Genomic DNA, 27,152 nt, shown 5'->3' with positions numbered 1-27,152 from the left:
CTAGAGCCCTCCACTACGGCGTCTCTCATAGCCGAAGTCACATTAGAAGGTTAAAACCACACAAAAAAATTAAAAAATAAACACACGTCAGAAAAGAGGTGGTCGGTTCGTTTTTCAACTTAAATCATGCAGTTGCAATGAGTCGCGCCCAGTGGGTGATTCCCCCCGCCCATATTCTTGAAGAGAACAACGCTCGGAAAGCAACATGCCGGACATGCCACGCGTTGCTTCTGTATTTGTCTGAGGCATGCCTTGCATATCAAGTTCACTGGTCGTAAGAAAAACCGAACTATGTAGAGCTAATAACAACGCGTCTAGAAGCCGTTCTAGTGGCCCTAGCAGTGCAAATGATTGTGCTGTTTCAGAGCAACACTTCACCGAAGAAGTCACCCAGAGAATTATTTCCCTTGTGCAGCCATATATACGGTAGCTGTTGGCGGCTCGTGAAGAGAGTCTAAGGAAAGCTTACGCGGTCTGCTTTGCAAGACAATGCTATGCACACACTCAAGGAGCCAGTAATAAAGGAGCTCTTCCCAGCGTCATCACTTTTTTCCCGCTTGACGGTTCGAAATGAACGCTCCAGTATAAATTACCGTGTTATTAAATCGGTGGTGCCCGCATATGATCTTTTTATCACCCTCCTCAAGGACCTGAAATGGCATTTCAGAAAAAGACAATGCCTCATTTGCGGACGTCGACACTGAGCCTCGCGGTCGTTCCATTCATCTTCATTCTGAATATGTGCGCTAGCTTTTCCAGGTGCTCTACTGCGCGTAATGATAACGATGAATAAGGCAGGTGGTCATCACTGCTTATCTTGTTCCACCACATGGCGAGCAGGTCGGCTTATGACGAGCTCGGTATAGGCCCCCTCAAAAGTGGAGAAATAAACAAATATCCGACTGTCCTGAGGACTACGGGACTTCATTTCCTTTGTTACTTGCATGGCGCTCAGTTCTGAGCGCTCGCCACGGCAGGTGCTGCTATGAGCGTTCACCTGTCGCATACAAACGTTTTCCAGCCTTGCTCAGGATCTGCTGGACGGTGCTTCCGCACGTTGGCTTATCTTAAATAGGTTGTCAACAGCTCAGTGAGAAAAAAGTAAATAAAAAAACTCAAAATCTTGAGGGTTTGTAGAGACTACAATGCGCCAACGACGATAAAAAAAATGTCTTATGTGTGGATGTCGAAAATTATGGTTGTTGACACGATCAGTTGCTTCTTAGAACTTACAAGCCAGTCCAACGATCCCGAGTAATCGCCGTTTTATCATTCCATCCCTGTATCGGCGGCGACCTCAATGCGTGCTCATTCCCTCAAGCACAGAGCTGGCAATCCTACTTCGCCCCCCTCGAGCGTCAAATCGGAAGTTATGCGCCATTAAATAAACTCGACGCGCGCCGCATCATCCCTCGTTGCGGCGCTCATTAGACCCGATGGCAGGGAGCGAGAGGGGATGCAGAAGCGGTCAAGGCTATTTCCTCCCCTCTTCGCGAGCCGCTAACCGTCGCGTTGGCCAAGGCGAACCCTTTCCATGTCGGACCGTATAAGCGACGACTTCGATGACAAAATACGCAGACGCGATCCGTTCGGGGCACCGCAACCTCTCCTCGCCTCTCGTCTCGCTCATCGGGATTCCACGCGTCGACCCCGGCCCGAAAGAACGAGCTGCTTGGCCGAGGAACGGGGGAGGCCGAGCGGACCTCGGATTCTGCGGCGGCCTGCCACAGGGCACCACTGCCACCAGTGCCTTCGCCGCCGCCGCTGCAAGATCTCTCCGCCAAGCGGCCGGTGAGCGACCTTGCCACCTCTAAACCGGGAAACAAAAACTGGTTTCTTTCACCCTCCCTTACCCCCCTCACCTTAGGACTGTTTTCTTTTTACCGTTCTCCTGGTATACACTGCCCGCCGCCGGGCACCCCCCCCTGCCAATCCTCCTCGCCTGAGCGGTATCCTCGGCATCACCGAGTTCCTCGGGCGGCGGCAGCGGCGTCTGCTCCAGAACTCAGTGGCGGCCAACAGGTTACGCGTGGACGCACGGCACCGGGAGAAGCAGGCGAGGCGTCCCTCGTCCGTGCAGAGGATCGGTGCGACCGGACGCTTGGGTCGGGTGGAAAGTGACGACTTCAGCCATCGCCTTTTTGCCGCTCCGGTGCTCAGGTCGTCCTCGTCCAGCGGAGACTGCCTGTACGCCGCTCCTGTGCCGGGCTCTCCGGTGATCGCGACGGTGTTGTTGAACTTCTGAGCAAGAACCCGTTGGCCCTCACGAAGGCAGAGTGTGTGCACGTTCTTCAAGCACGGCTGTCGCCCTGACCGTCTACTTTTCCCTTTGAGCCCAGAATCGTGGCCGTTGGCTTTCCCGCGAGTCAGTGATCGTTTCACCAATCGTCACCTGAGCCACGTGAATGGAGAGACTGGATTCCGCGTGCTTCCAGCGTGACCATGTCACGGTGACATGACGCCGCCGCGCAGAGGTCCTCTCCAACTGCCGCCAGTGTTCCCCGCCCAGCAAGGCTAGTGGTGAAGCCGGTGAGACACGGTCTTTTAGTGGACGCCAAAGCACGTTGGATTCCCACGAAACCGCACGGAGCGGCGGCACTGCTTTGAAAGCGGGGACGACGTCTTAGTGGACGCGCCGTCTTACAAATCGGTAAGTGGCCCTTTCTTTCTTCTCTCTTCTACTCTCTGAATTCTCTTCGTGGTCGTGGCACGCAGAGGCGCGGATCTAATTTCTGTTTCGTGTCCCCTTTGTGCGCTTTTGGAGGAAGACTGCGTTCTGGCCTCCTTACGTAAGACGCATGCGCCGCCGCTTGGCGGTCCTTCGTGAGTCACGTTAGCCGTTTTCTGGAGGGATGGCGGTCGGCGTTCCCGCGCCAACCCGGTTCAGTGGGCGCCGACGAAGGCCTCGATTCGTGAGGAACAGATGCGTATGATCCAGAGACCGAGAAAAATGATAAGCGAAGAAAAAAAAAAGGAAAGAGTAACGTTTCCAAGTCGATGTACCTTTTGTCCAGTTTACGTCGTTTCGCCAGCAATGCGTGCCGGTGACCGTGAACCCGAAGCACAATTACCGGACGGCTCGCCGCAGCTAGTGCGAGATTGTCGAGTTTTAAACAATGCGAATAATAATAAAAAAAATGATGATGCCGATCGGACGCTTAAGAAATCGTGTCAATGCGTTCTCGCTGGAGCGTCGTCGATTTCTGGAGTTTTTCGCAACGCGATGAGCCGGCCGACAGGCCTTGCAATGTGAAGCACCTTGGCCGCTTTTATCGCCCTCGTTGTTACAGAGAAGTCTGAGTCACACTGCAAGTGACGTCATGTTTGAAGCACGATGTGAACGGTCTCCTCCCTACTCGCGTAGCTGCCGTTACGCAAATTAAACTCTCCGTCAGGTCCAGTTACAGCAGATTTCAGATGCGTAAGCTATAGTGCTATGCTGGTATACGCTGCGCTGAGTTTTTCTAGTGGCTCACACCATTGAAACAGTTCGCGGACACTATGCCTCTTGTGGCAGCGCTGTAAGTTTCAGGCTTCGCATGTGCGTTGTCATGTATATTCTCCACCTCGAACGTGAACTTAGTGGTTCCTCTATACCTTAGAAATTATCGGGCTACCCCGCATGCAAGCATCATTCGTCGTGCAGCGTGATTTCACCCCAGTGCCAGAACTTTCCCTAACGACACCTGCATTTTCCACCCCAAGATGTGGCTAAAAAATAAGAACTGTTGAGATATTCGGAGTGCCTCATATCCTGCTAATGTTCTATTTTCGCGTGCCATCCTTTGCTGGGGCGGACCAGAGTAGAGGACAGCGCCTACTTACCTCTTGAGAGAGCGTGCCCAGTCGGGTGCCGTGATTTCCTCAAGCACGTATGGCGGCATTTGAGGAATGTTGGACATGCGCCAGTGGTTTCCTCCCTGGCACCCGCGGGTTCCCACACGTCGAGGGACGACTAATCACTTCGAGCCTCACAGCGGCGGCAGTGCGTTAGACGGCCATGTCCGCAATGTGCAGTTGTGAAGCAGCATTCCTTGTGCGAAAGGCGTGGCTCCGTGAAAGACAGCAAACAACTTGGTTTTTGCTTCGTTAGTTTGAGAGCAGTGGTTGCACCAGATCAACTCTTTATCTGCGCGCTTTAGGGAAAGATGTTCGCCACACTTTTAAAGTAGAAGTTTTATTTCAAGAGATGTTTATTGATTGTGTCACGAACATACACGTCAGGTCATCAATTTTTAAATGCGAATGCAAATTTAGCTCAATTTCGACCAAGATTACTCACTGTATATTCTCATTGTATAAGATAAACCAGGAAACGAGATCTAAAAATTCGCACTGTTTTCTCGTTGCGTGTTGAGATATTGCATAATTCACCTTGTTCATTGTTAATATTACGCTATTATCGTTCGCCGCGAATTGCCCAAACGTATGTATGCTTCCCAGACAACGAAGTCTTCTCATATGTAATTTCTCAGCCTTTACCCGGGACTTTCAACTTTTGTGAAAGTACGGTACTTAAAGCCTTCTGCCACTGTGCTGGCATTGCTTGCTTTCGCATGCAGCGCATTGTGGCAAAGAAAGAAATTCCAAGTAGCTGCTGAAAAAGCACAGCCTTCTTGCTGTTCGCAAGAGTTCAAGAGTTGTATAAGATGTGTGCTGGCGACCGTTCCTCAATTCCTCATTCTACTTGACTTTGAAGGCCCTCAAGGAATGATGCCTGGTCAAAAAGGCACCGATTTTTCTTTAAGGACTACATAAACAGTCCGGCTTTATTTCGAAGAGCTTGAACGCGAAAAAAAATTATGCTTTTATTCATCCACCACGACTTCTTAACGCTCACCCTTTCCTTGGTGTGCTAGACTCACGAAGCGTGCTCCATCTTCGCTTTCCTCTGCTATCGACGGAATAGTCAGTTGTATGCGCCCGTTATATAAAAAATAACAAATGTGATATCAGTGTAAGCATATCCGCAAGGCTACCAAAGGAAAGATGTTGACTTTCTGAAATCTTTGCATGTTGAAGTTAAATTTGTCCAATCCTTGGAGAGAAGCGAACCTAGCTATGCGTTTTGTTTTGTTTTTGTTTTTTTTTTCGCTTGAGCTTGCAACTTCCAGCGACCTCCTCTTACTCCAGATTATGAAAACCTTCAACAGTTCAAAAAGTGCTCATTACGAAGCATGGCGACCAGAAGTTTACCTTATGACATCCGGGCGCACCAGCTCTCCTGATGTCTCTGGGCTCTGTCGATAAGAAACCTCGCCTAACGTTTTAACTCCCAAGACGGCATATGTATAGCATGCGTGCAAATGTGCAGAGTAAAATCACAATACCGCGGTTTTTTTTTTATGTGGCGATTATTTCGCCTGGAAAGTTTCGCACAAAACCACATCGGTGAAACTCCATGTTTAAAAGTGCTGACAGACCCTCTTTTGAATTTTACGGGTAGCTGCTGCCACTCTAAGGAACTGCAGTTACGCAGTATACATCAATAAGGCTTTATAAGGGAGAGTTAGGTGCACTACACTTCATAAAGAGTGAATGATCTCATACTGTCTTTAGCTTAATGTCACCGCCGCGTGTCATAAGATGACACTTTTTTTACGATGAAACTCCTTTAAAATTGAAAATTGTTTTTTTTTCTTGGGGGGGGGGGGGGGGGGGAAGGAAATTACCCACCACGGTGGCTCAATGGTTAGAGCGCTCGGCTACTGATCCGGAGTACCCGGGTTGGAACCAGACCGCGGCGGTTGCGTTTTTATGGAGGAAAAACGCTAAGGCGCCCGTGTGCTGTGCGATGTCATTGCACGTTAAAAATCCCCAGGGGGTCGAAATTATTCTGGAGCCCTCCAATACGGCACCTATTTCTCCCTTTCTTCTCTCCCTCCTTTATCCCTTCCCTTACGGCGCGGTCCAGGTGTCCGGCGATGAAATTCCTTCCACTCCTCATTTATGAACACTGCTTGAACTCCGCTTAATAAGAGCTTCATTATTTTGAGCATCCTCTAGCAAGACACTGCAGCGTAATGCCTCGTTCAAAGTGCTCCACGAAAGAATAAAACTAGTTTGCATAGAGGTCGACCATACTTCCCTTATTAGATAGGGGGTGGTGCAACTGTGAACAGTTCTATTACTATATGGTGGCTATACGCACAGAAATTTTGGGTTTGTTGCACCGAGCGCAAAGTTCTGGTTTGAGGTACGGACATTTCCTGCATCGAATACTTGGAAGTTATCAGGCGTATAGAAGCCATTTCTTATCTGTGGAGTATCAGATAGAGATTTCGCACATGATGGAACAGCAACTGCAGGCGAACTGCAGATATAGTTTCGGGTCATTCACTGTGCCGAATTTTAAAAATGGGCTAAATGGTAAGGTCTGCTGCATATCACGACATACATGTTCGGGAGGAGGAGGTTACGAAGAAAGGAAAGGCGCGTTAACTGTCTCGTGCTCATGGAAGCCACAACCGCGTATTTAGGAAGTGACTAATTAGCAGGGTAAAAGAAGGAATATAAAGGTATAGCTACAGGCTCCAGCCTTCGTTATTCCGGAGGAGACTTAAGGATAACCTTAAATGAATATCATATGATGTATCATCTCGGCTTCAAGCCAACTATAACGTGAAAAATGCATGAAAACAAATTTCTGAGAACGTAAACGTGGTGGAATGGCACCTCGCTTGAACCAGTTCCCTCTCATTTAGGTAATTTCAAGTTAGCAGATAGGTAACACAACCTATACCATCCCCGACTCAACGTCATCCAACGCGTGTTACGCGCGGTGCACTTCGTGCACATACTTCGCCTATTTTTTCAGTGCCCGCTGTGTGGCCTCCTTAACTGTTACATGCACCCTAACCTGGGCATCACTCTCTCCACCCTCGCGCGTCGTCTTCAAAAGGCAAACAATTCTTCGGAAACCAGAGCGCGTGCCGCCCTCTTCTGGAGCGTAAAATTGTGCAGCGCCACGAAATGTCCCGGACAGAGCCCTCCATGTGAATCCCCCGTGCCTGCGCGTGTGCTCCGTTTATAGGAACCGCTGGCTGCGGGACTCGACCCGAAAGAGAAGCCCTTTACACTTTTCCTCCTCCTTGTTTGTTACTGCCCAGGGCACGCGCCGTCCTCGCTTCGCGTTGCGCCGTATAATGCGCGCTGCTACCGTACGTAGATTACGCCCCCGCTCTGCCTCCGCGACGTGTGCGAGGGGGTGTGCCCGGTTTTTGTACATTGTCTTTGAGCACGCGCATAATTCAGTTGGCTACGAAAATAGGGTCGAGTTATAGGTGCTTGTGTTGTGATAAGCATTGTCCAAGTAAAGACACACTTCCATGCGGAAAACAATGTGGAATATGTTGAAGGGAGCGCGTGCGTGTGGTCAGCAATGTGAATGAAGACAAAGAGGTCATAATCCTTTTCCTGCGAACCACGGCGGTGCCGCGATACCTGCGGAGTCTCTGCTACTGAACTTTGTATCTCGGCAAAAGATATGCTCGACGCCCAGTGCCACGTTTTAATAAAGCTATTTCCCTTTCTCTCTCAGCTCGTGGTCGCAAGATCACGAGCGTGATCCCCCCCCCCCCACTTCCACTCCGTACCAATTCGGCGTAGGCTGTGTGGAAAAGCGTACAATGTACACTGACAGTATTGCGCCTGCCATACGAAAACGCAGTTCGTCCAAACTGATGCCAGGCCCTTCACTACGGTGTTCATCATAGTTTTGGTGCACCTTCTGAACGTCAAATTTCACTGATACAGTGTGGTCAGAATAATTGGTGTACATCAATAACTGGGCATATTGCTTTTCAGGCACCAAACAAAGAATTAAAAAGATGTATTGTGCAGTTTCCCCGATCCCCAGTGGCGAAGTACCGACGGCTGTACTGCACACACGACTAAAACGCTCTCTCCATGGCTAGCGTGGCTTGATCCAGTGTTGCTAGTATAACGTTGTCACTGGCCAGCAGGTGGAAGCGTGAGAGTTATCAGTCGCGGATACTACGACAGACGCCGTTCATCCTAGAGCGAGTCCCGTTCACAGCCCTCGATTTAAAAAAAAAAAGCAAAGATCACGGCTCCCATCGGAGCACCAAACTGAAGACGGGCCGCCGACCCCATTCCAGCACCCAGCCTCTGTTTCAGGCTTTCCCATTTTCACGCCTGGCAGGCCGCCGCAGCTGCCGGACCCTGTTGCGCAGTCCACGGCGATTGCGAGGGGCGTATAACTGCGCGCGAGACACCCTGATGGCCCCTCGCGTTGCGTCATCGATTATGCCACAGCTATCACGTCGCACTGTGGCGGCTATCGCGGCACGCACGGTGTGACCCTCCCTCTCCGTGTGACCCGCCGCCGTCCGCATCGAAATGAGAAGTTTGGAAACATCCCATAGCTCCGCCATTGCCACGGGCGATGGCACGACACGAATCACCAGCTTCGGAGGCTCCCACTGTATGAGCATTTTCAGCTGGGCGGATACCTCCAGAGGCGCCTTTCATTCACGGCACTCACGCACATACACGAACGCAGCTCAACGCGGACGGCCTTCCCTGTTGTCGCTGCTAGCTCATTCGGACGTTTCACCCCCCCCCCCCCCCTACCCCCCGAAAACATAATAAACCGCTCAACTCGCACAAGAAAGGAAGAAATGACGCGTGAGTGCCTCTTGACAAATCGCGACTTTCATCATTTCGGTACGGCGTCACTTTATATGCAGCGAACTGCCCCCTCTCTCCCCTCCCCCCAATCCCAATCCTCCTCTGTTTTTCTGGTGGTGGTCTTTGTGTAGGCAGTGCCAGAAAGTGGGAATAAACGCCAAAGCACGAAAAAAACAAACAAACTAGTACGCATGCGCAATCAGGGGCGTTCCGAGTCGATGAACAAACAACGATTTAGGCGGCGATTGTCTGCCACTGGAATGCAGGTGCCGCCTCGCTACTTTCTCCGCACCCGTGCGTTCTGTTTCCGCGGAAACGACGCTTTCTTTTCTTTCCTCCCTCTCTCTGTCTATCTACCTATCCCTTCTCTCCCCTCCTTCTGTCTTATCCGTCACTCTAGGCGTTATCAGTGGCGACACTTTCGCCTGATTTGGGACGCTAAGGGCACGAGAACAGTGGCGAGCGAGATTCTGAATGGGGAACACGACGCGGCGCGCAGCAGCTGTCCGTTTTATGAAGAGCATCGGTTATTGTGACGCCAGTATATCGGACAATCGAAGAGGAGTCCCGTAGTCGCGCGTCGCGGCGCTTCTTATAAGCGGAGCGCGTACACAACAACCGCGACCTGGATCAAGGAGAAGCAGCAGCGGCGGCGTGGCAGCCGCGCTCTGTGAAACAAGGAAAATGGCTCGGGTTCACCAGCCTTATTGGGCATTCTGTGTCCGCGTACGGCACGTGTCTGATATTTGGCTCACGAAGGAGAAGACCGCACGGCTGAGAGGTGTGGCGTAAGCGTGGCTTCGTTCGAGCAAGCGTCGGGCGTACAACGTGCGCGGGTGGAGTTGTTTAGGAAAAGCCGCTATGATGATCCGGCGCAATCATTGTTGCGTAATGGGGGACAAGAGGTCGCGACCCTCATTTCGCCGTTGCCTAAAATACCGAAGCCTGCAGTATGCGAGATTACACCGTTTATCAAGGCTTCTTTGAGGAAAACTCTGGGAGAATAACTATTCGGGAACTAGCCCCGCCGCGGTGGCTCAGTGGTTAGGGCGCTCGACTACTGATCCGGAGTTCCCGGGTTCGAACCCGACCGCGGCGGCTGCGTTTTTATGGAGGAAAAACGCTAAGGCGCCCGTGTGCTGTGCGATGTCAGTGCACGTTAAAGATCCCCAGGTGGTCGAAATTATGCCGGAGCCCTCCACTACGGCACCTATTCTTCCTTTCTTCTTTCTCTCCCTCCTTTATCCCTTCCCTTACGGCGCAGTTCAGGTGTCCAAAGATATATGAGACAGATACTGCGCCATTTCCTTTCTCCAAAAAAACCAATTATTAAAACCAATTATTAAAACCAATTATTATTAACTAGCTCACTTGCAATGCCAGTTGAGACCTTCTAAGAAGACGCATTTGAACGTTTCCAAATGCTTGATTACGTTAAAGGCCGTTTAAAACACCTCTGTGCAGCCCTCGCTTAAATTAGCTGTTTCAGTGTGACGGGCTAAAAAACAATCTATGCACATTTTTACGACCAGGAGAAGGGATCTAAGTCACTGAAATTTCGTCTTCGCAGGTTATAGTCACTGCTGCATCCCGACGATGTTATACTGATCGCATTAATCTGACTTAACTAAAAGTTCTTTGTTCAGGCCTTTCTTGTTTCTTGCAGGTAAGCAAACGTTCTTCTGTGTTTGTCCCGCCCCGTGAGCAGCAAATAATGTTCCGGGACTGCCCCATGAAATTCCCTGCTCGGGGCTCTCAATAATTCCACGAAGCTCCTTGGTCTTTACGGGGCCAAGGAGCTCCCAAGAAATAGCGTAACACTGCTGCTGCAGCACGCGACTATGAACGGCGAGGGAGCTGTCTTTGTGAGAGCATGTCCTCGCACGGCGTACAGCGGGGAGTGCAGGTGGAGTATCATAGGCTTCTTGTACACCCACGGCGCACAACGCGTGATTAGGCTGGGGAGCGTATATTAACCCCGCTGTCGCGGCTCCATTGACCCTGCACCCCCTCATCCCCGCCCCTTGTCTTTGTGCCGGCACAGAGGCGCCGTCCGAGACCGGGCTCTGACGAGGCCGTCTTGTGAAACGCGATAGCGAAGTGACACGCGACGGCAAACGCACGCAGTTCTTTGCGCAACGCGCGATGTGCCAGCGCCTCTGGTTGCGCTCGCGTGCGCTCTTTTTTTCCCGGCTCTGGCTGCCCGGCCGCGCGTGTTAATTATTATAAACGGCGCCAGTTGGCGCGGATGACGGGATGAGCGAGCTGTGCTCACCGGCTGGGCGCGTTCGACGCGGGAGAGGTGATGGATTGTGCGATGACAAATTAGGGTCATTCATTTCTCCAGCCATCGTTCGGCTGTCTATTGGCTTCCCCTTTCTTCTGGGCAGTTGTATAGCCTGCGCGGCGTCACGGTATGATTCGACGACGAGAGAAGCGAAGGGCGATTGATGTTCGATGAGCGACAGGTTGTCCTAAATTTCGAAGGTAAGCACGAACTGAAGCAACTTTCGGCTGCTGGAATCAACAAGAGGAAATGCAGACGAGAGGGGCGTGTAATTGCTGGTAAAAAAACAGCTGACGGTGTCTCGGCGTAACGGAGTGGGTTAAAGGTGAAGGTATAAGCTCGCTAGCGGGCGGCAGATAGTTAGGTGGACGGATGAGGTGAGAACTGCGGAGGTATAGGCGACGATGGTGATGACATCAGGAAACAAACACGCGGCTCACAGAGTGTGTACGTCCTGCGGTGTTATTGCCTAGAGTCATCAGGTCATTGGGGTTACTTGCGTAGAAATGACAATCAAGAAGCGATCTAACTTTGACATACTATTGCCCTTCCCATACCACACCTGCACAGCTGACCATTAAGTTCTCAACAGAACACATCGCAAACGTCGTCCATTTTGAATATGACCGCGCCAAAAGGTGCGAATGAGCAAGTTGATTCTGCGGTCAATTCGCTTGAGCCCGAATGGCACTAATCTGAAAACAGAGGTATCTTGAGCGACAGCCGAGAGGAATGTGTGTCTCCTAAGTACTTTTGATAGCAAGGTGTCTTCACGCATAGAAACAGGTCACTGCGAAAAAAGTGTGGTTGGGGCTGTACGACCGCAAACATGCTTTATACTATCTTTTACGAGCTCCAAATTTCAGAACGCGCTCGCACCTCACCAATACGACGCATTATGTCGACACCTTGCCGGCTTTACGACACAGAGCAATCTCTGCTGATATTGCCATACGTGCTCCCGGCCCTGCATAAGTGGAAGTGTTAGCAGTGAAGTCTATTTCTTAATCTAAAATTATTATCTAAGATTTATTACCTAAGAACAAGAATAAAATAAGCAGAAAAAGTGTGGCCCGAAGGTCTTGTAGCTAGGAACTGGGAGCTTTCAATGTAAAGACCTGAAGGTAGGACTGTTGATCCGAGCTGAAAGGTCGTTGCGACATCGTGGGCCGGCACTGGCTGCTGCTCTGTAGCGTCGTCTTTCGCTTCGGGTGACCGCGCAGGTCGCAGAAGCTACTAAGCCCTGGTTTGCGCGGTCTCGTGCAAAGAGGATACGTTTGTTACACAACGCGAAAATTCAGCATCCCAATGATCCACCTTGCTCGCAAAGCGGGCCTCATTTCGCTTCTCCTGGTTTGTCCGGAGTCGCAAATGGCGCATGCACCGGCGACCGAAGGCGAGTAAGACAAAGCAAAGAAGCACGCTCGCATCGAGCCAGCAGCCGTTGCGCCTGTGGAGAGAGTGGGTTCATGTTCCTTCCTGACACCCCTTTGCTCGCGCGGCGAGAAATCAAAGGCCAGCCGAGCGTGGCGGCGGCGGGACGTTTCGGCATCTGCCCGTCACGGACCTGTTACGTGTGCGCCGAGTTCGGTCAAGCAGCGCGAGCGTACACGGATCGGGGCATCGCGGCGCGCTGTTTCCCGCCCTCCGAAGAAGGCTCGAGGGCGCGCGAGGTCAGAACAGCCGGGCCAACCCTCTAATCAGAGCGCACCGTACGCGCCCGATACCCAGCCTGGCTGGTCTGTATGCTGTCCGTCATCGCGATGCGTAGAGGCGCAGCGCGAGGCTCGCCTTGGCTTGCTTAAGGTGTTGGTTCATGCGCGCTGTGGCGAGAGCCAACACTGCATTGTGGTCCCCGCCCCCCCACCACCCGATTTTGTGCAGGGTTACAAGTCCCTTCACAAGAGCCGCTTTCTGATCCTTTCACTATTCTTTTCGAGAGAGCTGGTGCGGGGGGTGGGATAGATATTATTCAAGACTTTCGGGCAGCATGCTTTTGCGACGTGTTCGTCGAAACGCCCTGTCAGAGGGGGGAACAGGAAAGCCTAGTTTTACGGACTGCCTTCTGAGGCAATTCTTTAGATCGGACAAAGCCAGCTGAAGCCTTCCATGGCTTGCAAGACTGCGGCCTATAGTTCTTTTTTCCTATAGTTTAGCACAGAAATCTCTCGGCAAGCGAGAAATGGCGAAGTGCCAACGAAAATGCGACTTGGAGAAAGTGTCCTCAGATTGCTATTTACGAAGGAGGATCGAGCACTTCTTTAACAGGAACCCAAAGCGCCAAGCATGGTTTTGTGATGTTTTACGGGGTGTGTAATAAGTGTTGTCAAGGCTACCATGCAGAAATGTGCGTCGTAATACAAGTGTTAACCCGCCTTTTAGTATAAGGGGCACAGATATATATCCTGCTTCCATTACCTTTCATTTTTCCATTACCTTTCATTTTTCCATTACCTTCCATTACCTTTCATTTTTCTTTTGCGAGCAATAATAACCCAGGTGTATACCGGCAGCGCGCATTCTTAAGTTTACGTAGATCAGATAGATAAGGAATTTTCTTCTTGTCGCGAAGACTCAAGAGATACGAAATCTGACATCTAATTCAGACATCGCCTTTGTATTTTTGCTCTTGTGTTTCGTGTTCCGCTGCAATCAAAAGTCTGTCTGTCTGTCTGTTGCCAGAAAGAAAGAAAAGGAAAGTGCACAGGCCTGCTCACTGGCTCAAGCCGAGCCACAATCGCTACCACGTGCAGATAGTAGGAGAGTTCAAAGATGGGATAGAAAGACAGGATAGTAAAGACGCGCTAAAGACAAGGCCGATCCCGGAGGCAGTGCAATACCGGGCCAACCGGTGGCGGGAGTGAAGCAACCTTCAAGCACTCCGCCACATTTCCAAAAATAAGTCCAATTGGGACCCGTAACAGATACTCTACGGGGTCCGGACATTCGCCGATCTAAATTCACAGATCTGCAATCAAAAGCTCAAAACATTCCGAAACGCCTTAATTCGGGGCGATGTTGTGTCCAGCGGAGCAGTGAGTAAGAATTCCTGCCACACTCATTCTAGGTCATTCTATTTATTATTTTTTACAACAAAGCACACAAGAACGAAAAAAAAAGGCTTTTTACCTTTACACCACCAAGATCTTCCTTTGTTCCAGTCCGGCTCGACTGTAGTGTTTGCAGCCTGGCTGCGAAATCTACAGTATAGTTTGGCCGGCTTCATAGTTAGCAGAGCCTAGCGGTAGTCACGTGCTATGAAGCAGGAAGCGCGAAATTTTGTGAGTCGCGTGCGCGCACGCGCTCTCGTGAGGGGGCGAGCCACGCCACTTATTTCCGCCTGGCCAGCGTTGGCGCCTACGCACTTGAAGAGGCCAGCCGCCGGCCATTGTGCGCGCCCAGCGAGCATAACGTCCAAGCAAAACGACGACGCTGCATTCTGTGTTCTACAGATTCTATGCAGCTCTGCAGAGGCTGTGTTACTACAACACGCCGTTGCAGAGAGTCACTTGTTCGTATAGCTTTATAACGAACGATTCCTGTCTCCGACAAGTACACTTTAACCTTCTGTGAACTAACAAGTTTTTAAAAGAACGGCCATACAGGCATACAAGTGATAGTTTCACTTTCATATTTTTATGTTCTTTTCTTCCACTTTCTGCATTGAAAACCACAAAGCCGGAGTCTTCCAAGCGCTGCATGCAACTGTTGAACGTGGTTGTGGGTCACTTGGGAGCCCACTTCGGAAACTCCGTCGGCTCGGTCAAGGCTTTAAAGACACGTTCTTTTTCTGTCGGCCCGAATCTTTCTGAGAATGAATAAAAACAGAGGCATATGTGGCAGACACGACTTCAACGATATGACTGTTATCAAGCCAAAATAAAAGCATTAAATGGCTCCATTGGGTATGACGGAGTGGTGTCCATTGTTCTCGAAGAGTCTGAATTGTTGCAGATCACGGTAGAATATTTTTTTCCTAAGTAGGTTGAATGCGGACGCTTGTTGCCTTTAAGCGCCGCCACCACAGAATTGCCCTGGTGGTGGCTGTGTATCCCCAGGCTTGAAGCCATCTGCGGAGTGCCTTATCTGTTGTTGTGTGCATGTCGCTTATCGCTTGCCTGTCTTTCCTCCTATGCTTACACGTCTTCGTTCTGTACGCTGACCCGGAGCAAATAGAATGCACCCTTTCGATACTGAGACACCCGTGGGGCAATGTTGCAGTCACGGCACCAAAAATGATTCTTAAAACACTGCGGTTTTTGTTTTACGTCTTGCTGGCTCTCTTACCACCTTTCGCTGGGCTTGCAGGGTATCGAAATCATTTTTTTTTTCGCCGGCGTTGTTTATCGAGCCCCCGCCGTCTAAATCAGCAGGCGGTCACACTCAACTGTCTTGCCAGCCCCTCGCTGATAAATTGTTCCACAAAAAAGAACTATCAGTGATTCCCTCAGTGGCGTTAGTAGATGAAACCAAATCACCAAGGTCAACGTTAACACTTTCAAGCGTATGCACTGGCAAGCAGTGCTAAGGAAAGAAGAGGGAAGGAAAAAGTGTACCCTCTAAATACTCCGTGTGCACGGAGTCATCTGACTCTCTTTTATAGACGTTTCCATCGGGTACACGCAGATGCCAAAACACCTTCTCTTTGGTATATTGCAAGAGCAGATCAGAAAAAAAAAACATTATTGTCCACCAATATAGGAGGCACCCCTACCTTCCCAACTCAGGTACGCGGATCCAGGAGGCAGTAGGGGGCTCCGCGCCTAGAGGCCTGTGTGCAGGTGCAGGACAGATTTAATTAGAGGTCACTGGACGTGCACTTTGTTTCGCAGTCGACGTAGTTAACCTGAAGATGATTAGCAGGTACTGAGAGCTGGCGCTCGTCCTTCCATTGTGTTCGCGCCAGCTGCACACAGCAGTCAGGCGAGCAGCATGTCGACGTCCAGGGAGTGCTCTCTGGAAAGACCTATATGCGCACAGAAAACATAGAAAACATGTAAACATAGGCAATGCAGAATTTGCAGTCATCGTCACAAAAATTCATGAAGCTCTGCCACGCTTCGCTTTTTTTTAAGCTGCATATATTACCCGCCGCGGTGGCTCAGTGGTTAGGGCGCTCGACTACTGATCCGGAGTTCCCGGGTTCGAACCCGACCGCGGCGGCTGCGTTTTTATGGAGGAAAAACGGTAAGGCGCCCGTGTGCTTTGCGATGTCAGTGCACGTTAAAGATCCCCAGGTGGTCGAAATTATTCCGGAGCCCTCCACTACGGCACCTGTCTCATCCTTTCTTCTTTCACTCCGTCATTTATCCCTTCCCTTACGGCGCGGTTCAGCTGTCCAACGATATATGAGACAAGTAATGCGCCATTTCCTTTCCCAAACCAATTATTATTATTATTATTATATGGAATGCAGAACGATTGCATCAATAGAGGACAAACGTGATGGTATAAAAAAAAGAAAAAAAACGAAACTGAACAGGTGAGCCAGAAGGGTCAAGAGACTTGAGATTAAAGAAATTTAAATTTTATACACAAGTAAAGAGCTGCGGAACAGTCAGCTAAACAATATTGGTATGTATAAAGCAAATGCCGGCACCTTCAAGCTCAAGTTTAACCTTGTTTGACATGTATCGCGGTACCGTCTCACCAGTACCCAAACTTCAATGGCCGCAGAAACGAAAACGAAACGGGTTCGGGTTCGAAACGGGTTCGAGTTGTTTTTCTCATAGCGTACCGCAGGCGGCACAGCGTCGCAGAGCGATACTAACGAACACTGTCCTAGAAAAGGCAGGGTGCATGACCCACCTGCAAAGAAAGTCTCGAGGTATGTAGATACAACGAGTGGTCGTCCGTCAGACACGCCTTCATTATATTTGCCCATCCTCGCGCCGGAGTATCCTGGTAGTGACCTACAAGCCAGTGACAAGGTCAGGTGCAAGGGTGTGCCCCGATCCGGTTGAGGCGTTTCCTATTGTTTCTTCATTCAGGAAGTGGAGCTTCGGTATGCAAACCGACGCGCCGCCGCTGGAAGCTGCTTGTATGCATGCCTCTTTCCTGTTCCTCACTCAAGCCTTACATCGGTCGTCTCCGGCGTTCCTCAATAGAGAACTAGGCGCAAAAGAACGTGAATTCGCTAACTCTTTCATGAAGTAATTGGCTAGGTGAAGAGCTAAGCTTAAGTAGCATGAATTAATATCTTGGTGCGGGATAGTTGGTGATTCATCATGGAAAGTGGCAGCGCAAAAGAAAGGGGATGAAGATGTCCTGTCTTCCTTGTTTCTACACCTTCGTCCCCGTTTCTTTTGCGCCGCCACTTTCCATGGTCAGCTTAAGTATGTAATTTGCTATACTAAATGAGTTGAGCACGCAGGCGTGCAGAGGTATCACCTTAAGAAGGAGGCGGGGGGGGAGGGGGGGCGGCAAATTTCTTGTCTTCTAGGTAGCGGAGAACAATGCACTATAACATTTGCGCTATAAACCTTCCTCATAGTTAAATTTGTCGACTAAACTTGTCTAAATTTGGCTAACTCGATCAAATTTGTCGCGAGTCGCGTTTCAGTTGGGGGTTTGTGTTAGAACGGCTGCCCTTATCTCCGCTTGGTTGTTTTCTCATTATTAATTTCTTTGCAATATTAAAGGAAAAAACTTGAACAAAAACGGAAGCTTCATGCCGTGCCCAGTCTTCGTCTTAAAGATTTATTTCAATTTTATAATTAAAAGCAGATAAAAAGAAATGCAACAATAACTATCACTGGCACTTGTCTTCGCAGCGACATCTCTGACTACTCGTTAGTGCAACAGGCAATACGTGTACGAAACGACATGGCGAGGTGCCTCATAAGGGCCTTCAGAGAACCTGTAGCCGTTCTGGCATCAAGTGAACAGGTTGATTGGCTCTTGACATTCGGCACTGAGTAGCTGCGAGTCGTCCGTCCTCAGGGGATGATTTATTTCGTTTGCATATGAGGTGCCAAGGTGAAAGCCACCTACTCAAAGTGCCTCAATCAAACAGGTCCGTCGCCGTGACAGTCGATGTGCGTGACCTCAAACGACAGCCAGAGATGTCCAGACTCGTCAGAGATTCGCTCATATATCGTTCGGTGCCGAATCGACGCATACAGAGTTCGGTTCCGTCGCTCGATCAGTCGTGTCGGCTCGCACTGCATATCAATCGCGCTACTTGGCACATTCTCGTGCTCAGTGCGAACACTGCGGCCTTGGTGCGAAGCTTCCGTACCGCTTGCGGCAGCCTTGACGACAGGTGCGGGTGTCCAAGTGGAATTGGATGCTCGATGCCGCACTTAATACTGCCGAGCGACGGTTCTGACACTAAGGGTCACACGTGGGATAAGGAGACGCATATATCACAGGTTGCATTCCTTTCCTAAGTATTTAACGTCGATACGTATACAAAAATTTGACCTCACTCTTGACACACTCTGGGCATTCTTATCGAGTGAATGTGTCCAGACAAGACGTGCTAGATTTGATTGCTGGGTAGATGAGAGGCGGAACGCCAAGGCCCGAAAACTCGCAGACATTTTGTTTTTCAGCTGTCAATCTTGATCACCTGGCGCAGTTTGACACACCAGCAAACGCCTCGCCATCAACTTGGTCTATGTAATAAAAGGAACTATTTATCAGGCTGTCGTTGAACCTCCGGTATAAATTTCCCCAGTCACTTCAGGGTACTGCAACTTCTTCCTAACTTTTCTGTTTGTAGTTAACAGCCATCTCGTTTCCTTCCACGTCGACGGTGGTAATCTTTGCGTGACCTTTCCTCTTTCTTATCTTTTTCTCTCGTTAACTGGGTTCTTGCGACGAAGTCAAGCGTTTAATGGCAGCTTCGCATCATCGGCGGCGTTTGGTGCAGGCGTTCTTGGGATGCGGCCTTATCTCGGCTCAACCTGCCTATATACTTAGAGACGCACTTAGAGACGTGGCCTCCGGGGAACCTGCGCTGCTAAGGTGGCACTGCAATTGTTCCATTCGGTGACTCAAAACTGCTTTTGTCAGCCGCTTGGGCTGCTGCAAACGCGAGAACACATACTGCGCGATTAGATACCCGCGTTTGGCTGACAGCATTCGTTGCCGAGCTTCTTTCGGCGTAGCCCAGATAGCTGACGCACGGCACGTGCGCCTTCGACAGAGCGCGCAGGCTCACGCCAATAAGCGCCTGAAGGTGACGCGGAAAAGTACTAAGAGTACTACCCAAAACTTCTTACTCTTCTCGCTAGGCAGTGTGTTATGGCGCTGCGATCGGCACCGCAAACTTCAGCGTAAATTCCAGCGCAAGTGATAGCGCTGCCGTAAGGCAGCGCTACCGTAAGGCTACCGATAGCGCTGCCGTAAGGCAGCGCTATCGGCAGCGCTATCAGCATGATTGATGTTAGAGCGATGGTAGAGTGGTCAGCCTGCAACCGTATCGAGTGAGTGAGCCACTCTAATTCAAGCTGGGGTTGATCCGCTGCATCACCTAACTTGATTTTAACACGAAAATTTCAGGCACTCTATGCACTTCTTTGGGGTTTATGTAAACGGCGTTTGACAAGGAGTTCTCTCGGAGGTGCTGCTGGGGTCCCGTTACCCTGCTATTGTGCGAGAGCAGTTCCATTCGTTACTCACGGTTTAGATGCCTCCTACTGCAGTGCCATGAAAGGTGCTCTGCGTGCCTTTTACCAAACTGCAGTGTACTAGAATATCTCATTCACTATAGCCAAACCCCGCACGCGTCTAGGAAGGCAGAACATCTTTGTTTGAGGCTGCTGGCTAGGTTGGCTTCTGGATTGCATGCTCTGCCCACAACAACTTTGTTTGAAGCATTTCTTGAGCGGCTTAGAAGCTTTATAATTCTTTCTTGGGTGCTTGGGTTTGACTAGCCATACGAGAAACTAAAGCAGTCGTTATGCCCTCGGAAAAATTCGGGAACATTGTCAGCCGATGCAGGTGTGTTGAGCAGCAGTTCACGAGAGGAAGAGAATTAAACTACGTGCTCCCGAAGACTTTCTGAAAATAAGCTTGCAGTGCGCTGGTGCTCGCTTTGTGACTCTTTAGTTGACAGTGGAGAGGAGACTCAACGCGCAGCTCACGCCGTCTACAGCAACACAAAGTGTGCTCTATACGTAGGTTTAACAATCTAAAACGTTTGAGGTCAACGCTTTAGTTGCTGACTGTTGCGTCGCTTCTCAGATGGCTACAGTACTAACAGGTCTCAAAGTTCATATGCCAATTGGCACAAAAGATTTGCGCTGAAGTATCGTCTAACTCTTTTCCATTCGCTTTTCTTTTTGAAGCAAACTTGTTCATGGTGCAGAATATTTATGTGTACGATGGTCTTGCGGAAGTATATGCGCACGCATTCCGGAAAGGCAGTTAATCTCAATGCCAGCCGCCGACGCGTTTCAAGAAGCGTGTCTGATGGCCTCGAAAACCGCATAGCTCGGATAGTTTCGGACGCATTCCAACCACTGGAGCGAAACAGTCGTCAAGCGCATAGCCACTTCTCTTGAACCAGTCGCTTTAAAGGGCGCACCTTAATCGCTTCTGTATACTGAACCTGTTATTGATACCCGCGCTACAATTGCGGCGTATAGCCGTGTACAATGGTCAGACAGGATTCACGGACACCACAGGAAAAAAAAATTGAATAAGGGAGAAAATTTTGCAGTGATTTTTCGAAACGTCGCCTTGGTCATGACGTTTACTTCACGCTCAAGTTTCGGACACCTACACAAAACAACAAAATGAGATTAATCTTTTTCGGGTGTGATTGGTTTGGTCGTAACAGGAACGTGAATTATTCATTTCATGAAGCGGTGTAGAATCTGTTGCTGTTTTATAAGCACAGGCCTATATAAGACGCCGAAGTCTTTGTCCATATGTTATAAGAACAAAGACTTCAGCGTCGGCGAAACACCTCGAACCGGGACACATTTCCAGGAGACACCACACTGCATGCACCGGCGCACTATGCAAATGGGCCAGAAACTGTGTCATTCGCACACCGTGTACTAGCGAAGCCATTGCGTTTTTCGCAAAACGTTTCGGGAATCCCATGCTGTACCTTGCAACGCGCACATGGCTCGCGGTGCGTCGGAGATCTTGCTGCTTATCTAATGGTGCGGGCCAAGCGCCTCTTTGTCAAGAAGTTTTGTTCGAGCTAACTGTCCGCCTTCTGTGTGCATTCGCGCTCGGCGTCCAGCTTGCAGGAGGTTTTGTCAGAGGCCTGCACCCAATAACTGATCCTCAACCGCTAAATGAACGCGCTAAGGGTAGTCAGCTGGGCTAGTTGGTTTGCATTATTATGGAACATGGTACCAGCGCAAGAAACAAGGAAGAAGGGAGGAGACAGACCGGCGTTCGTGTTTTCTGTCTTTTCCCTTCGTCCTTGTTTCCTGCGCTGGTACCATGTTCCATAAAAATTATCGCGGCCGGTCCGTTCAGCTTTGCCCAGCGACATAGCCATTTTTCAACAGCGCTATTTTTCTTTTTTGTAGCGGGAGCTTAATTCACTAGGCTACCAGTCGAGCATTTCGTGGTACAGGCGAGACGCCAGTTGTGCGCATGCGCTACCATGGTTCATGCGGGAGGAAAGTTGTGCGCATGCGCCGTTACCATGGCAACTGGGGAGGAGTGGGTGCGCCGCGCGCTTTGTCGTTTCCCTCCCTCCTTTATCCTTTCCTTTACGGCGCGGTTCGGGTGTCCATCGAGATATGAGACGGTTACTGTGCTTTGCGCGCTCACGGCGCCATCTGGCATGACGTCACACCGCGCGGCTTGCCGCCGCCGCCGTTTGGTATGACGTCACACCGCGTTCATCACCCGAACCGCGCGTCGTCGCATGCGCAGCATTGCGTATAGAAAGCGGAGATGTAATCGGCGGCTGTGTCGCAACGCTTGATATGGATGCACAGAAGGAGAGTCCAGCCGCTGCTAAACGGCGGTATAGACAAAAGAACATTAACTCTTCCAATCCTGAGGTTGTCGCCTGGCAGCTGGCTACTGAACAAAGAGAGAATGAGCGTCAGAAGGCGAAGAGATCAGCGGAGACGCCCGAACAGAGAGAGCAACGCCTTGCCAAACGGAGACGCCAGACTGCCGAGCGTAATAGACGCCGCATAGCCGACGAGATGGAGCCCATGGAAGGCGTCAGTCAACGGCAACCAACCGAAGAGGATGGGAAGGCCCGTCGTGTTACTGATCACACCATTCGAATTTCCGAAAGTGCATCTGCGACCCGGACATTTCAAGCGGACATGTCTCTCATTGCTAAACATACAGTGCCAACAACAAGCTCAGCCAGGGAAACGTACCTCCCGCTGCGTATATCCTGGCATAGCGGAGCTAAGCCACTTCCAATTTTTTTTTTCTCAGCGACCTCCTCCCTATAGTCTCGTTGCCTGCGATAGAATCCGCGACAGTCATCACAGCTATTGAGTGACCGTCACCTTCACAGCGAGTCTCTGAAAGCAAGTCCGCAATGAAACGGATTTCCGAGATGAAAGTTGATTTAAACTTGTCGGGTTTTAATTCAAGTTATTTAGTTTTTCGTTTAGTTTTGCTTTCTGAAAACAAGATGAGACAACTTGACAACCCGGAGTTTTTTATTTTTCTTCTTCTAGCGCTTTCGTGGTGCGCTTCGAGCTTAAACTCGATCGACATTTCATTTGTTTATCTACCAGTTGACAACGAGGAGGGCGTTCCTTATGATCGCATTATGTTTTTGGGCCTGCACAGTACATGAGGAACTTAAAACAGCTGTGCACAATGCAAATTTCTATGCTCATACCGTGCATAAATATTTACTTGGCTCTGCGTCGTGGTTTATCGAAATGAAAGAGATACTGAAATGTATTCCATCATTTGTTGCGAGCCTCAAAGCTGCCAATTTTATGCCTATAGCTATAAATAAAAAAACTACAACCCTGAAGTCAACTACCTTTCTTTTCTTTTTTTGCAAACCACGTGGTGATGCTTTTGCGATCATTTGTTATTATCTTCCAAGATCAGGCTATAGAAAAAGTGTTAGGCGTCACCCCCCTCTCCTCTCCTTTTCTCCATAAGCGAGAAATTTCCAATGGGAAAACAACAACAGCCCTCAGTTTTTCGGTGACATATATATGTCCTAGAAATGCATTCTGTAAACAGGACCGAATTCGTTCCCCATCTTTCGACCGCCTCCTCCAAGCGAGCGAGGTCCATAAATTCGTCCTTGTTCGGCGTGCACTGTTTGAAATGCGAGGCACCAACATCGGAGCTCGGTCACATCTCTCTGCCGAGTTAGTAAGCTTTCTTTTGATTGGACAAAAAGTTTACGTGGCACATGGTCAACTTTTTTGCTGGATCACTGCCGGCTGAAGAAGCGTTCTTCGGAGACTCTGAATGAACCTACAGAAGGATACTTCATATCTTCAAATCCTATAGAGTCTCTATTGCCCATATTACTCCTTCAGTATAGTCGGCCTTTTTTTGAGTCCTTGGTTATAGGCCATTGAGCTCTCCATGCTCCTCTGGACGATTTTTTTTTCGCTTTCTGTCCTCGCTTCGCACAGCCAAGCATCGCAAACTAGCAGTTAGTCCTGGTTACTACACTAGGTTAATGGGAGGTAGTCTGTCAGCTCCAGTGGTCATGCGTAGCAGAGCGTGACATTTCACTCCGAGGCAGTGTTTAGACGAATGTTTCCTTTTAGGAATCCCGCGCAAGGCTTTCTTCTCCATTTCAGCATGAAGAAGAAGCCTTTTATTTGAGTTACAAAAACGGGCCTTTTCTCCTTAATTTATACTCGCAGAAATGGTTTAATCTGTCAAGCCACTAAAGCTTTTAACAACAAGTTTTTAATTGGTTGAGGGCTTGTTAAATTAAAATACCTAGCGTAAGATCCCCGGCAAGGAAACCGAAAAAAAATGAAAGCTAGTGTTGGTATTCACAAACGCCTACAGATGATAACGGGGCAGTTTTCTTTTATCTTCGTAGTGCGGAAAAAAGAAACAAGATTAACATCTACTTAAGCTCAGCCGCCCAACTCTGCTGCCCATAAATGCGCTTACTTGACGTTGAATATATAATCATTATCTCGCTAGTACAGCTAGTAAAGCTAGCACAAAGTGCCTGCGATCGCTGCTGGATCACCTGCGGACAGGAACAAAATAGCTGCCTCCGTGCTTCACTACGCAGGAACGACCATTGATCCTGCTACCTTGAAGTCGTAGCTACTCGTACCATAAATGCTACCGCAAGCGCTATATATGACCGTGGGCTTGTACTGCAAGGTCCGCGAGACCTAAAATATTGAGCACGTTATTGTAAATGTATGCCTCCAATTCATTGGTCGTTCTCAACTGGCGCAATCCTTACGCCTTCTGAAGTGTATGCGTACAAGTCCAGCTTTCATGGACAACACGTTTGATTGTGAGGCAACTCTGTAAAGTTGTAAGGTGCTAGTTATGAGCGTATTGATGGGAATGGTCTAATGTTCCGATGCATAGCAAGATCTTGATTTTCAAATTTGTCCCGCGCTTGCACAAAATAATTGAGACTGTCATGTAAAAAAAAAAACAATGGGATGCGTTTTTACAATAAATGGCAGAGAACTGCAAGCGTCCCGAGGAGAGATCTGCGGATATATTGATTGTCAAGATGAGATTTTACTATGTGCGAAAAAAATTGCGTCCATAAACAACTTCCCGTTGAAAAAGTGCGGTCGTCCATAATTTCTGGGTATGAATCGTCACGAAGTTCGCCTTGTCCACCACCATATAGCTGCTTGTAAGAATAACAGCTCGTATCATCCACCGAAATACCTGTCCCGCCTATTTTAGTCGCCAGCACTGGAAAGAAAATGTCAAGCAAGAATGGGTTGTATATGACAGTACGCTTCGCTGCCCCGCGTGCATACACATGCATGCCATGTCATTTTGCTCGCGAGCTTCTCGTTTTGTTCGTTGCTTTCTGGCGTGCCATAGGGGGCGCGGTCGGCGGCCCGTACATCCACGGTGGCCTCCACACGCATCTCCGGTGCCTGGAGTGCGCGGGGAGCCGTGTACCGCTGGATGTGACACACACGAGCGTGGATTTCCCGCGCACCGACGCTGGCCACGGTAGGCGGAGGCTACGAGGGAGGGACGGAGGGGAGGGGGGGGGGAGGCAGCTTCCGCATTCTCTTTTCTGGTAACGAGCCGTGCCATGCGCGCCGCTCCCGCGTGGACACACGCCGCGGCCGGATGGGACCAGGAACGGGCCCTCAGCACTCTCTGCCCTCACTGAAAGCGCGCACTGCTACGGAAGCTGGGGAGAGAGGAGAAATAACTACGGTGGGACAAGTAAAATAATCAAAAATATATTGTCCCAGCACGCACCAGAGAGACAGAGGGGGTGAGAAGCATCTTGCTCAAATGACTCGGATGACGCTGAGGTTTGAGGTTGTTGGTTTCGGACGGGTCTCGCATTGCATTACATCGCCGGTGACTGCTGGGCCATAACAACGACCCTGACACAGTTTTGCTCCTTCTGTGTGAGCTATATTCAATATGTGGAGACCATGGCCATTTGGGGTCATGATTCATGCCCAAGCCATGGTCTTAATTTTTAGCTCGTTACACCGGATCACTTGGTCATTGACCTTTTCCCTCAAGACACAAGAAATTTGGGCCGGCTCGGGAGCCAACTGATCATGGACGCAAATTTTGAACTCGACTCGCACGTATAATAATGCCCCGTGATTATCTGGAACCCTTACGTCGTTGCGTTATCGTCGGCTGTTGCGATCGGCTGAGCCCGGTTATCTTGATTTAGTCCGTTCATGGGCCGATTGCTGTAGCTAATGAGCAGAGGCGCCGGCCAATGTACAAAGAGTGGCGCGGAGAATTCTCTCACTAAATTGCTACTCGTGGTTGGCCCGCTCCTTTCTCCTAAGCAGTCGCGACTGTAAGCTACCGTGCCTTCCGGTACGAAAATAGGTCGGCGCTAATGAATGAGCCAATCACGGATCACAGCTACGTAACGAAAGCTTTAGGAAATAAGCCCGCGTCTCCCTTCTTCCGATAAACGAACAAGCTTGCGATTCACTTTGCTAGAGAAGGTGCCGTTGCACTAAACAAATGCTGTACTACATGTTTTGTGAGTCGAATTAGCTTCGTTTCCTTTCCTTCCAACTGTCTTTCTTTTCTTCATTTTGTCGTTCGTTTTTTGCTTCCTGTCATTCGGCAAGAACAAAGAAAGAAGGCGAGGGAAGACGGAAGGAAGGCCCGGACCTTAATTAGGAGGAAATTGGCCGACAAGCGTCCCTTTGCGTGCCTGCCCGTTCGTGCGTGTCTGGCATCGGCGGTGTACGGTGCAGGATGCGACGGTGCCGCACGCTGCGGCTCGACGCCGGCGGTCCTGCAGCCCTTCCGGCGAGCACCGGGCACGGAAAGAACGCAGAGAGATGGAGGGAACGTGGCCACGGAAATACGGAAACCCCGCCGTGCGTGCGTGCGTGTAGGGGCAAATGTTTGCTTGCAAGCGCGTATGTGCCGTCTTGAGGGACACGCGAAGAGATTTGCTGGGAAGGCTTTCACCTGTGTGGGAAAAGCGGTGCCGGCAGTGAGCGTGTCCTTGCGCGCTTATCTGGATCACGTTTTGTGAACGACGGGAAGTTTGTAGGAGCGTGCGATTTGTTCTTCGTGCAGACGGAAGAACAAGCAGCGATGCGAGGTGCTCTCATGAACATGCAGCATTGTTCGTCTTTTCGGTGGCCGATGTAATCAAACAGTTAGCCTTAATTGTTAGTGAGCGATGATTGAGGGTCATGGCCGGTAGAGCTGTCCTTTATCCCATAATGACATACAAAAAATGATCAAGCGCAAAGAAATAATGAACAATGACGACGTGAAGGTATCGGGTAGTTCGAAGATTAAAACGTTCTTGGTTCTTTCCAAATTTCTTCTTATCTGGAACTCTTCTTGGATATACCAGTCATGCACAAACGTAACGTTTTTCAAGAAGCAAAACTTTCAGAGAACTCCCAAAACTGTCGGCTTAATGCGGTGCTGAGAGGACGTGCCAGTAACCGCCACTAAGGTTGAGCAAGCATGTAAGAAAAGTCACTTGTGATACAATGATTGATGTTTTTAGACTTCTGTTTAAACACATGAGACAGAATTGCATTTTGGCGTACATGCATAACAGACTGCCGATTCCTGGTTGGCAACGCAGATAACCTGGGCAGGTCCT

General features: G+C 49.8%; 1 protein-coding gene and 1 pseudogene across 1 annotated transcript in view; one reads left to right on the top strand and one right to left on the bottom strand.

The window, feature by feature from the left end:
- The first annotated feature begins 1,619 nt into the window (after nt 1-1,619).
- Nucleotides 1,620-27,152, top strand: part of LOC144136685 (uncharacterized) — a 57,329-nt gene continuing 31,796 nt past the window's right edge. Inside the window, exon 1 of the mRNA XM_077669214.1 lies at nt 1,620-2,650. The gene's annotated coding sequence lies outside the window, so the exon portion shown is untranslated. The remainder of the gene's footprint in view (nt 2,651-27,152) is intronic.
- Nucleotides 13,746-13,885, bottom strand: LOC144095712 (U2 spliceosomal RNA; annotated as a pseudogene).

This window comes from Amblyomma americanum, chromosome 6 (assembly GCF_052857255.1).
Source record: "Amblyomma americanum isolate KBUSLIRL-KWMA chromosome 6, ASM5285725v1, whole genome shotgun sequence".
NCBI lineage: Eukaryota > Metazoa > Arthropoda > Arachnida > Ixodida > Ixodidae > Amblyomma > Amblyomma americanum.
The sequence above is the reverse complement of the archived record's forward strand: the minus strand, read 5'-3'. Positions and strand labels throughout refer to the sequence as shown.